The sequence below is a fragment of the Terrapene carolina genome, unplaced genomic scaffold (genome assembly GCF_002925995.2).
Source record: "Terrapene carolina triunguis isolate 2854851 unplaced genomic scaffold, T_m_triunguis-2.0 Scaffold508, whole genome shotgun sequence".
NCBI lineage: Eukaryota > Metazoa > Chordata > Testudines > Emydidae > Terrapene > Terrapene triunguis.
In genome coordinates, this window is record NW_020664859.1 from 2,047,134 (window position 1) to 2,058,523 (window position 11,390).

General features: G+C 51.2%; 1 protein-coding gene across 1 annotated transcript in view; it reads left to right on the plus strand.

Moving 5' to 3' along the window:
• The first annotated feature begins 11,138 nt into the window (after positions 1–11,138).
• WDR31 (WD repeat domain 31) overlaps positions 11,139–11,390 on the plus strand; it is a 36,835-nt gene continuing 36,583 nt past the window's right edge. The window contains exon 1 of the mRNA XM_029913178.1: positions 11,139–11,191. The gene's annotated coding sequence lies outside the window, so the exon portion shown is untranslated. The remainder of the gene's footprint in view (positions 11,192–11,390) is intronic.

Here is an 11,390-nt window from a genome sequence, read left to right on the forward strand (position 1 = left end):
TAAAAATAGGAACTATGTTAGCAATTCTCCGTTCATACGGTACAACTCCTGAATTTACAGATTCATTAAAAATTCTTGCTAATGGGCTTGCAATTTCATGTGCCAGTTCCTTTAATATTCTTGGATGAAGATTATCTGGGCCCCTCGATATAGTCCCATTAAACTGTTCGAGTTTGGCTTCTACCTCGGATGTGGTAATATCTACCTCCATATCCTCATTCCCATTTGTCATCCTACTATTATCCCTAAGCTCCTCATTAGCCTCATTAAAGACTGAGGCAAAGTATTTGTTTAGATATTGGGCCATGCCTAGATTATCCTTTAGCCTCCACTCCATCCTCAGTGTTTAGCGGTCCCACTTCTTCTTTCCTTGTTTTCTTCTTATTTATATGGCTACTATTGGTTTTAATTCCCTTTGCAAGGTCCAACTCTACATGGCTTTCAGCCTTTCTCACTTTATCCTTACATGTTCTGACCTCAATAAGGTAGCTTTCCTTGCTGATCCCTCCCATCTTCCACTACTTATATGCTTTCTGCTTTTTCTTAATCACCTCCCTGAGATGCTTGCTCATCCAGCTTGGTCTACAATTCCTGCCTATTAACTTTTTCCCCCTTTCTTGGGATGCAAATTGCCCCAAATTTCCTGGTGCCCCACGCAGCTGCGTGCTGCTCCCGCGGCCAGCCTGATCTCTCGGCCAGCTGAGCCAGCCAGGAAAGCTGCCCCCACGCCTGCTCCACCCTGCCTCTTCTCCAAAGCCCCCACCCCTGCTCTGCCCCAGCCCCGCCCCACCCCTGAGCTAAGTCCCAGGGGACTGCAGCAGGGGTCGGGTGTACCCTGCACTCACTGGGCAGCGGGAAGTGGAGCGACCCGGCCCCAGCTGGCTCCGCTCTGCCTGCTCCCCTGCTGGTGAGTGCTGGGGGGCAGTTCCCCCAAGTCCCAAGGCTGGAGCCAGGGAAGCAGAGCGGAGCGGGCTGGGTCTGGGTCACTCCATTTCCTGCCGCCCTGTGAGTGTGGGGTCGGGCCCGCCCTGCAATCACTGGGCAGCAGGAAGTGGAGCGACCCAGCTCCAACCTGCTCCGCTCCACTGGCTCATGCTGGGGGGCGATTTCCCCCCTGCCGCCCAAGCCTGCTCCTGCCTTGGGTGCACCTTGGGTGCAGCCCTCCACCCCTGCCTGCCTGCCTGCCCTGGCCCCGGCCCCGTTCCGCTCCAGGAAGCAGCCGGAGTCCCGGGGGGGGGACGGGGGACGGCGCCATGTGCTGCTCTTGCTCCTCCAGGTACCTCCCCCAAAGCTCCCATTGGCAGCTCCTGCAGAGGAGCATGTGGATCGGACAGAGACTTAGGGGAGAGTCTAATGATAGAGAATCTCCAGGTTATAGTCAGGAGCAGAGGATGGAAGAGGATAAAGTAGGGGCCAGATCAGATGATAAACATTCACATAAAAAAGAATCTGACACATCAGAAAAGGGCAGACAAATAAACAGTGACAAGTTTTTAAAGTGCTTGTACACAAATGCTAGAAGTCTAAATAATAATAAGATGGGTGAACTAGAGTGCCTTGTGATAAAGGAGGATATTGATATAATAGGCATCACAGAAACCTGGTGGACTGAGAGCAATCAATGGGACACAATCATTCCGGGGTGGGAAGAACATCTCAACAGCCCAACACTGTGGCATTTAATTTCAAAAGAGGGAACTATGCAAAAATGAGGGGGTTAGTTAAACAGAAGTTAAAAGGTACAGTGACTAAAGTGAAATACCTGCAAGCTGCATGGGCGCTTTTTAAAGACACCATAATAGAGGCCCAACTTCAATGTATACCCCAAATTAAGAAACACAATAAAAGAACTAAAAAAGAGCCACCGTGGCTTAACAACCATGTAAAAGAAGCAGTGAGAGATAAAAAGACTTCCTTTAAAAAGTGGAAGTCAAATCCTAGTGAGGCAAATAGAAAGGAGCATAAACACTGCCAAATTAAGTGCAAGAATGTAATAAGAAAAGCCAAAGAGGAGTTTGAAGAACGGCTAGCCAAAAACTCCAAAGGTAATAACAAAATGTTTTTTAAGTACATCAGAAGCAGGAAGCCTGCTAAACAACCAGTGGGGCCCCTTGATGATCGAGATACAAAAGGAGCGCTTAAAGACGATAAAGTCATTGCGGAGAAACTAAATGGATTCTTTGCTTCAGTCTTCACGGCTGAGGATGTTAGGGAGATTCCCAAACCTGAGCTGGCTTTTGTAGGTGACAAATCTGAGGAACTGTCATGGATTGAAGTGTCACGAGAGGAGGTTTTGGAATTAATTGATAAACTTAACATTAACAAGTCACCGGGACTAGATGGCATTCACCCAAGAGTTCTGAAAGAACTCAAAAGTGAAGTTGCGGAACTGTTAACTAAGGTTTGTAACCTGTCCTTTAAATCGGCTTCTGTACCCAATGACTGGAAGTTAGCTAATGTAACGCCAATATTTAAAAAGGGCTCTAGAGGTGATCCCGGCAATTACAGACTGGTAAGTCTAACGTCTGTACCAGGCAAATTAGTCAAAACAATAGTTAAGAATAAAATTGTCCGACACATAGAAAAACATAAACTGTTGAGCAATAGTCAACATGGTTTCTGTAAAGGGAAATCGTGTCTTACTAATCTATTAGAATTCTTTGAAGGGGTCAACAAACATGTGGACAAGGGGGATCCAGTGGACATAATGTACTTAGATTTCCAGAAAGCCTTTGACAAGGTCCCTCACCAAAGGCTCTTATGTAAATTAAGCTGCCATGGGATAAAAGGGAAGGTCCTTTCATGGATTGAGAACTGGTTAAAAGACAGGGAACAAAGGGTAGGAATTAATGGTAAATTTTCAGAATGGAGAGGGGTAACTAGTGGTGTTCCCCAAGGGTCAGTCCTCGGACCGATCCTATTCAACTTATTCATAAATGATCTAGAGAAAGGGGTAAACAGTGAGGTGGCAAAGTTTGCAGATGATACTAAACTGCTAAAGATAGTTAGGACCAAAGCAGACTGTGAAGAACTTCAAAAAGATGTCACAAAACTAAGTGATTGGGCAACAAAATGGCAAATGAAATTTAATGTGGATAAATGTAAAGTAATGCACACTGGAAAAAATAACCCCAACTATACATACAATATGATGGGGGCTAATTTAGCTACAACACGTCAGGAAAAAGATCTTGGAGTCATCGTGGATAGTTCTCTGAAAATGTCCACGCAGTGTGCAGAGGCGGTCAAAAAAGCAAACAGGATGTTAGGAATCATTAAAAAGGGGATAGAGAATAAGACTGAGAATATATTATTGCCCTTATATAAATCGATGGTACGCCCTCATCTCCAATACTGCGTACAGATGTGGTCTCCTCATCTCAAAAAAGATATACTGGCACTAGAAAAGGTTCAGAAAAGGGCAACTAAAATGATTAAGGGTTTGGAACGGGTCCTATATGAGGAGAGATTAAAGAGGCTAGGACTCTTCATCTTGGAAAAGAGGAGACTAAGGGGGGATATGATAGAGGTATATAAAATCATGAGTGATGTGGAGAAAGTGGATAAGGAAAAGTTATTTACTTATTCCCATAATACAAGAACTAGGGGTCATCAAATGAAATTAATAGGCAGCAGGATTAAAACAAATAAAAGGAAGTTCTTCTTCACGCAGTGCACAGTCAACTTGTGGAACTCCTTACCTGAGGAGGTTGTGAAGGCTAGGACTATAACAGAGTTTAAAAGAGAACTGGATAAATTCATGGTGATTAAGTCCATTAATGGCTATTAGCCAGGACGGGTAAGGAATGGTGTCCCTAGCCTCTGTCTGTCAGAGGGTGGAGATGGATGGCAGGAGAGAGATCACTTGATCATTGCCTGTTAGGTTCACTCCCTCTGGGGCACCTGGCATTGGCCACTGTCGGTAGACAGGATACTGGGCTAGATGGACCTTTGGTCTGACCCGGTATGGCCTTTCTTTTGTTCTTATGGTTCCCCGTTCCCGGCCAACGGGAGCTGCAGGGGGGCAGTGCCTGGAAGCGAGAGCACGGAGCCCTCTACTCCACCCCTGCCCGGGGCTGCAGAGACATAGTTCCAGCCGCTTCAGGGAGCGGTGCGGGGCTCGTGGTGCCACGGGGTAGGCAGAGGGGCGGGGGGCGCATGAAAGAACCCCGTGGGCCGTGTGTTTGAGACCCCTGTTTTAGACTATGTTCCTGTCGTCTAATAAACCGTCTGTTTTACTGGCTGGCTGAGAGTCACGGTGAATCGCAGGAAGTGGGGGGTGCAGGGCCCTGACTCCCCCACACTTCATGACAGATACACAGTCCAGATAGCAGCCGAGTAACTTTTCACATACTGTGCTGCCAGCATGTACCTAACTCTGATCTAGGGCAGAGCCAGGGCCGGCACTTCCACTAGGCGACCCTAGGCGGTCGCCTAGGGCGGCAGGATTTGGGGGGCGGCATTTTGCCGTCCCCGGCGGCAATTCAGCAGCGGGGGTTCTTTCGCTCCGCGTCTTCGGGGCGCTTTGGCAGTGGGTCCTTCACTCGCTCTGGGGCCCGCCGCAGAAGTGCCCTGAAGACACGGAGCGGAAGGACCCCCACCGCTGAATGCTCTGAGGAGGAGCGCTGCTGCCTAGGGTGGCAAAAACCCTGGCACCGCTCCTGGGCAGAGCGTGGGGCTCACTCTCCTGGGCTCATTCAGCCATTAACCTCTCTGCTGAGGCTGCCAACTAGTGCCAGTTGGGGTGGCTTTGTGATGGGGACACCTGTCTGCTGGGATCTGGACTGAGACCCACCAGATTTGTTTCATACAAGCCACCGTCTGATGAAAACAATTTTCAATCCTTTCTAACCCAATTAAAAAGGGTAAATAGGATGACGTGGGTAGTTATAGGCCTGTTAGTCTGACATTAATCCCAGATGAGATAATAGAGTGGCTGATATGGGACTCAATTGCTAAAGGAGGGTAATTAATGTAAATTAACATGGATTCATGGAAAATAGGTCCTGTCAAACTAACTTCATATCTTTTTTTCCCAATGAGATTAGAAGTTTAGCTGACGTAGTACTGTTGATCATGGGTGGCAGGTGAAGCTTCCCCTTGGAGAGGCTAACCCCATACCCCACCTCTTCTGGCCGATGCCACGTCCCCGCTTGCTGCGCTCAAACACCCCCACCCCCCCCGGGCCTTGGCTGGGGGCAGGGAAGGCCTGAGACTTCAGTCGGAGCCATGGCTGGGGGGAGGGGAGGACTGAGAGCTCAGTCCTGGCCAGTGTTGAGCTCTCTGCCATGACTGGGACCGCGGACAGAACTCTCAGCCCTGGCTGGAGCTCCCGGCCTGGAGTCTCTCCCCACTTCCACCCCTTCCACCTGCAGCCCCGCCCACAGCCCCACCCCATTCCACCTCTTCCCCCATGGCCCCTCTCCTATTCCAGCCCTGGGACCGGAAAAGCTCTGTGCCCCTGTCGTGGCCCTGGGCCTGTGGCGGGGAGCAAGAGTTCCTCCAGTCCCAGGGCTGTGACCGGGGGAGATTTTTCTGGGCCCAAATCCGCCACTTACCCCCACCCCTGGCTTAGCCTCCTCCATTACACGCCACCTATGCTGTTGATATAATAGACTTCTGTAAGGTGTATGACTTGGTACTACACAATATTTTTATTAAAAAACCTTAGAACGCTGTTTAATTAACATGGCACACATCAAATGGATTAAAACCTGGTTAACTGATCTGTCTCAAAATGTAATTGTCAATGGGGAATCATCACTGAGTGGGTGTGTTTCTAGCAGGGATCTGTTCTTGCAATGGTCACCTCAGGATGTGCATAAGCCCAAACAGAGCTGTACCATTGGAGATGTCTCAAGATGTTGCTGTTTTGCTGCAAAAGCCTTAGTGACCTCATTAGGAGGGCTGAGCAGTTAAGGTGTGGGTCTTGGCCTTTTAATAGGCACAGGTTCAAATCCCACTTCTGTAGTGCATTTTCTCTCCTGGGTGGGAGCTGAAGGTTGGTGCTGTTTCTCCTTTGGGCTACCCTGGGACCTTACCATATGAGTCAGCTGGCTACTGCCCCAAGTGACGATGTGCAGGAGGGATCAGTGTGTTGTCAAGGCACTTGGTCACAAGGGGTTTGTCTGTTTCTTGTTTGCTATTTTTATTTTAAAGTGAGCAGGTGTCAAGTCCATAACCCAAGGAATCTCATGGGACTGAGCTTCAGGTGCTCCTGCTGAGCAGGGTCATTTTTATCCTTGTTTGTCCTCCAATGTCCGGAAGCCTGGCAGTTCCCTAGCGGTCTGGGGCAGACGTTGGGCACACACCTCAGTGCAGGTCTAAGTGCAGGCATAAGCCATGGAGTCGCAAGCTGCGGCACAGGCAGGGGCAGGAGGGGTTTCACCTTCATGTGCTGTGCTACCATTCACTCTGTGCAGTGACTTTATAGTAGGGTTACCATATTTCAATCCTGCAAAAAGAGGACACTCCACGGGGCCCCGGCCCCGCCCCAACTCCGCCCCGCCCCAGCCCCGCCCCAACTCCGCCCCCAGGGTGACCAGAGCAAAAGAAGGAAAAACACCCCCACCCCTCCCCCCCCACCATTCCTCCTCCCTCCGCAAGCGCTGGAGGGAGGCCCGGGAGACGCAGGGGGAGCGCGGGGCCGGGGTGAGTGAGTCCGGCCTGGCCCCGAGTGCAGGCAGGACTTGGGCGGTACCTGGAGGGAGAGTAGCGGGGAGGCCCGTGGGGCCAGGCGGCGGCTGTTTGTTCTCCCCACCTGGGCAGCCGGATTCGGGAGCAGCCGCTGCTGCAGCTCCCACTGCCACGGGGGGAGGAAGCGGCCAAGCACATGGCGCTAGGTGGCTGCGGCTCTGGCGCCCGGGCCCGAACCCTCCAAGCCCGGGCCTGCTGCAGCAACCCAGCACGCACGCTGCGCGCGCCCAGCCCCTGGCCAGTTGCGTCTGGGCTGGATGCCCAGCTGGTGCAATCCCGCGGGCGGCCCCGGGGCGGAGGCATCGGCAGCCCTGTTCTTTCCCCTGCGGGACCCGAGCGGGACGGGGGGGTCTGGGGCCTGCTGCCCCCACTCCGGGGCCGCCCGCAGGATTGCACCAGCGGGGTCCCCACAGCAGGCCCGGGCTCAGGGGGTTCACGCCCCGGGCGCCAGAGCCGCAGCCGCCGAGCGCCACATGCTTGGCTGCTTCCCCCCATGGCAGTGGGAGCTGCAGCAGTGACTGCTCCCGAGTCCGGCTGCCCAGGTGGGGAGAACGAACAGCTGCCACCTGGCCCTGGAAAGTTGGAACCTGGGGAGGAGGCAGTCCCCTTACCATGCCTCCCTATTTTCCCGGACATGTCCTGCTTTTTGGAAATTCCTCCCGGATGGGGATTTGAGGACCAAAAAGCAGGACATGTCCGGGAAAAGCCGGACGTATGGTAACCCTACTTTATAGTCTCAGTCCTGCCTTGCACACAGAGTTGCAGCAGGTTACCTAAGGTGTGATTTGAATCTGAGTTAGTGAAAGCTGTGAAGCCTTGAGTGTGGACATTCTTACATCATTTGAAATCTGGTTTACATCGGTTCAGCTCGCCTCTGTAAATATAGAGGTGCTATATACATATAAATATACTGGCAGCCCTCTTTGTTCTGTTCCACCCCCTTTTATGGCTTTGGCACAAGGTGGGAATCTTTTGTCTCTCTGGGTCCCCACCCCTCTTTCTAAATGAAAAAGCACCAGGTTTAAGATGGATTCCAGTACCAGGTGACATGGTCACATGTCCTGTGAGACTCCAAGAGTACGTCTATTTGATGTATCGGGGATCGATTTATCGTGTCTCGTCTAGATGCGATAAATCGATCCCCGAACGCACTCCCCGTCGACTCCGGAACTCCACCTCCGCAAAAGAAGGAAGCAGAGTCGACGGGGGAGCAGCCGCGGTCGACTTGCTGCCGTGAGGACAGCCAGGTAAGTCGAACTAAGATACCCCAATTTCAGCTACGCTATTCACATAGCTGAAGTTGCGTATCTTAGTTTGAACCTCCCCCCATAGTGTAGCCCAGCCCAAAGTCTCTGTTCTTCCCGCCTGACTCACAGGAACACAGGACGGCTTACAAGTAAACAGAGCCATTTACAACCAATTGTCCTGATCAATGGGAGCCATCAGGATTCTAAACCACCATTAATGGCCACACTTTGCATAATTACAATAGGACTTCAGAGTAATAATTCATATTTCTAGCTTCAGATACAAGAAATGACACATTCATACAAATAGGATGAACACACTCTGTAGATTATAAGCTTTGTTATGATACCTTACAAGAGACCTTTTGCATAAAGCATATTCCAGTTATATTATATTCACACTCATTAGCATATTTCCATAAAACATATGGAGTGCAATGTCACAAGGGGTTTGCACCAGTTTAACTAAACTGATTGCATTTAAACAGATGCAATTTTTGTGTGTAGACCAGGGGTTCTCAAACTGGGGATCGGGACCCCTCAGGGGGTAGTGAGGTTATTACATGGGCGCTTGCAAGCTGTCAGTCTTCACCCCATAGCCCGCTTTGCCTCCAGCATTTATAATGGTGTTAAATATATAAAAAAGTGCTTTTAATTTATAAGGGGGATGTCACTCAGAGGCTTGCTATGTGAAAGGGGTCACCAATACAAAAGTTTGAGACCCACTGGTGTAGAAGCACAAATTCCCCTACAACAAGACTTGTCTAACTTCCTCCTTTGCTTCCTCAAGTTAACTAGCTAATTCCTTTTTCCTCTTACCTTCTGTTGTTACCTGCACACTCTAGGGCACCCTCACTGGTTAATTTAGGCACCCCCACCCTTTCCCAGTTCCTAAGGATCCAGGCACCTACTCTTACCCAGTTCCTAGGACTGAGGGTGTAACCTTCTGCGGATTGTGGGACCTCTTCCTGGTGAAAGTGCCTTACACAGTAATATCCTTCACCTATTTATTAACCATCACCAAGCAGATTACACACCTAAGCATACAATGCTCTGCTCAATTCTGATCATGCAGGAGGACTTTCCCTGTTGGCCCGGCAAGGTCGGTCTCATCTGGGTTCTGGTTGCTGCACGTCACAGTTGTGTGGAGGATTCTAGCAGCTCTGATCTTGGGCTGTGTCTTGGAGGTGAGTTCTTCTTCTTCTTCCAGGTATTTCCTTCTTATTCTTCGTTTTTCCTTTTCCTTTCTTTCCCAGTTGGTCTCCTCCTTGGACCCCAGTTTATATAGTGAAACTTGAGTCCTGCGTACCTTAACCAATCATTTTATTAAAATATTACAAAATAATTCTCTAACCAATCCTAACATGTTGCAAAACAATTCTTTACCCAATCATACGCACCACCTTAGTTGATTTAAATCTTGCATAATCAGTTATGCAACAGGCATAGACAATCAAAGAACGAGTCAGAAACCATACAGATAAACAATAGAGAAGTAGGGACCAGAAAGGCAAAACAATAAAGAAGTAGAGATTTCACAATCACAACTGTTGATAGTATTCTGTCTTGCAAGGAATCACTTATCAAACAAAGTTTTCTTTAAACATATTAAGATCTGTTTCTTTATCTGGTGGTGCTGGGTACAGGACAGGAGCAGCTTTCTTAACAGCCTGATATTTCATTGTTTTAATGTAATTTAGATGGAATGTGCAGATGTGACTTTCTGGTTTTTTGGCTCATGGCTGCTGCTGTCCTAATGTGGCTGCAGAAAAAGGCCTTAGACCTTACACCATGTCTAGGGTTTCCAGGCATCTGGTTTTCAACTAGAACACCCAGTTAAAAAGGGACCCTGGCAGCTCCGGTCTGCACCGCTGACCAGGCCTTTAAAAGTCCAGCTGGCGGCACAGTGGGGCTAAGGCAGGCTCCCTGCCTGCCCTGGCTCCACGCAGCTCCCAGAAGCAAGACGTCTCTGTGGCCCCTAGGTGCCCCCACCCCAAGCACTGGCTCCACAGCTCCCATTGGCCAGGAACCACAGCCAATGAGAGCTGCGGGGGTGGTGCCTGTGGGTGAGGTGAGGGCAGCATGCACCACGCAGAGCCATCTGGCCCTGCCTCCACCTAGGGGGCAGACATCCTGGCTGCTTACAGGAGCAACACCGACTGGGAGCCACCTGAGGTAAGCGCTGCCTAGATGGAACCCCCTCCCACACCCAAACTCCCTCCCAGAGCCCGCACCCTGCCCCCCCCCGCACACCTGCCCGAGCCCTGAGCCCCCTCTCACACCCAAACTCCCTCCTGGAGCCCGCATCCCAAACCCTGTTCTGCATCCCAACCCCATGCCCTGAGCCCCTCCCGCACTCCAACCCCTTGCCCCCGCCAAGTAAAAGTGAGTGAGGGTGAGCCAGGGAGAGATAATGATGGATGGAAGGGGGCTGGAATGAGTGGGGGCAGGGCCTCAGAGAAGGGGCAAGGCAGGGGTAGGGTAGTGGTGTTCAATTTTGTGCAATTAGAAAGTTGGCAACCCTAACTGTGGCTACTGCCCTTAATCTTATTCTGCGCACCCCCCAGGTAGAGAGGAAGTCGGCGCCTGCAGTTGGACTTTTGACAATAGCAACAACAGCATTTGCCAGCTCAGCAAACTTTTCCTTATTTTTAACCAGAATAGGGTGACCAGATGTCCCGATTTTATAGGGACAGTCCCGATATTTGGGACTTTATCTTATATAGGTGCCTATTACCCCCCACCCACTGTCCCGATTTTTCACATTTGCTGTCTGGTAGCTATGATCGTCTTTGATCCCCTTTAACAGACTGCCAAATAAGGGGGGGGGGGTTCCTTCTAAAACTCTCTGCAGCTAAAGGGAAGGGAAACAAAGGACGCTGTTCAAATAAAAGCCACGCTTACTACTTTACATTTCAAACGTCTTTTCTGTATCTCCAATAAAAAGTGTAAAAGGGTTGTTATGGTGTTTGCCACATACTGAGTAGGCTGGAGGCAGTGCAGGGTGCCTGGGAGGCTATACTGGGGAGCAGTACTGGGCGCGGAGACAGTGGGGGTGCGGGGGTACAGTGAGAGGCATGCAGGGGGAAGTACTGGGGAGCTGCATTGGAGGCGGGGCCTCGAGGGAGGGGGGGCGGCGCTGTCCTATGGGGGCCAGGGGCGGAGCTGGCTCCCGGCGCAGCCCCACCCCCGACTCCGGCGCTGGTCGCTAAGGAGCGGAGCGGAGCGGGCCGGGCCCGGTCGGGCAGGTGAGTGCGGGGTGGGGCTGGGAACGCGTTGCCGGGCCGGGCCCCGCTTGTCGCCCTGGGCACCCCCCGCGGCGCGCTCCAGCGGAGAGATCGGGACGGCCCCACGGGGCGATGGTGGTCAGGAGTGCGGTTCCTCCCCCCACCTCGCCACGCCAGCCCCACGGGGCGATGATGGGTATGGAGCCTTGCTCCCGCCCGG